The following is a 1,186-nucleotide window of genomic DNA, read 5'->3' on the forward strand; positions in this document are numbered from 1 at the left end:
AGGCCACAGTACACATTGGAGCAAAGACAGCCTCTTCAATAAGTGGTGTTGCGAAAACTGGACAGCTCCATGTAAAAGAATCAAATTAGAGCACTCTCTAACACCATACACAAAAATAAACTCAAAATTGATTAAAGACCTCAACATAAGGCCAGACACTATAAAACTCTTAGAGGAAAACATAGGCAGAACACTTTTTGACATAAATCACAGCAAGATCCTTTTTGACCCACCTACTAGAGTAATGAGACTAAAAAACAAAAATAAACAAATGGGACCTAATGAAACTTCAAAGGTTTTGCATAGCAAAGGAAACCATAAACAAGACAAAAAGACGACCCTCAGAATGGGAGAAAATATTTGCAAATGAAGTAACTGACAAAGGATTAATCTCCAAAATATACAAACCGCTCGTGCAGCTCAATATCAAAAAAACAAGCAACCCAATCAAAAATGGGCAGAAAACCTAAATAGACATTTCTCCAAAGAAGACATACAGATGGCCAACAAACATGAAAAGATGCTTAACATCACTAATCATTAGAGAAATGCAAATCAAAACTACAATGAGGTATCACCTCACACAGGTCAGAATGGACATCATCAGAATGGCCATCATCAAAAAATCTACAATCAATCAATGCTGGAGAGGGTGTGGAGAAAAGGGAACCCTCCTGCACTGTTGGTGGGAAAGTAAACTGATACAACCACTATGGAAACCAGTATGGAGGTTCCTTAAAAAACTAGAAATAGAACCACCATACGCCCCAGCAATCCCACTACTGAGGATATACCCTGAGAAAACCATAATTCAAAGAGTCATGTACTACAATGTTCATTGCAGCTCTATTTACAATAGCCGGGACATGGAAGCAACCTAAGTGTCCATCGACAGATGAATGGATAAAGAAGATGTGGCACATATATACAATGGAATATTACTCAGCCATAAAAAGAAACAAAACTGAGTTATTTGTAATGAGGTGGATGGACCTAGAGTCTGTCATACAGAGTGAAGTCAGAAAGAGAAAAACAAATACCGTATGCTAACACATATATATGAATCTAAAAAAATTTTTTAAAAAGGTCATGAAGAACCTAGGGGCAGGATGGGAATAAAGACTCAGACATAGAGAATGGACTTGAAGACACAGGGAGGGGGAAGGGTAATCTGGGACAAAGTGAG

This window comes from Tursiops truncatus, chromosome 8 (assembly GCF_011762595.2).
Source record: "Tursiops truncatus isolate mTurTru1 chromosome 8, mTurTru1.mat.Y, whole genome shotgun sequence".
NCBI classification, from domain to species: Eukaryota; Metazoa; Chordata; class Mammalia; order Artiodactyla; family Delphinidae; genus Tursiops; species Tursiops truncatus.